Here is a 327-nt window from a genome sequence, read left to right on the forward strand (position 1 = left end):
CGGAATTTTGCTCTGTCGCTCAGGCTGGAGTGCAGTGGCGTGATCTAGGCTCACTACAACCTCTGCCTCCCAGGTTCAAGTGATTCTCCTTCCTCAGAATCCCAAGTAGCTGGGTCTACAGGTGCCAGCCACCATGCCCAGCTAATTTTTGTATTTTTAGTAGAGAAGGGGTTTCACTATGTTGGTCACGATGGTCTCAATCTCTTGACCTCGTGATCTGCCTGCCTTGGCCTCCCAAACTGCTGGAATTACAGACAAGAGCCACCATGCCTGGCCTCGATACTTTTATTTTTAAATGCTTTGTTGCACAAAAAAACTTTAACAAAT

The sequence above is a fragment of the Cebus imitator genome, unplaced genomic scaffold (assembly GCF_001604975.1).
Source record: "Cebus imitator isolate Cc_AM_T3 unplaced genomic scaffold, Cebus_imitator-1.0 Scaffold69, whole genome shotgun sequence".
NCBI lineage: Eukaryota > Metazoa > Chordata > Mammalia > Primates > Cebidae > Cebus > Cebus imitator.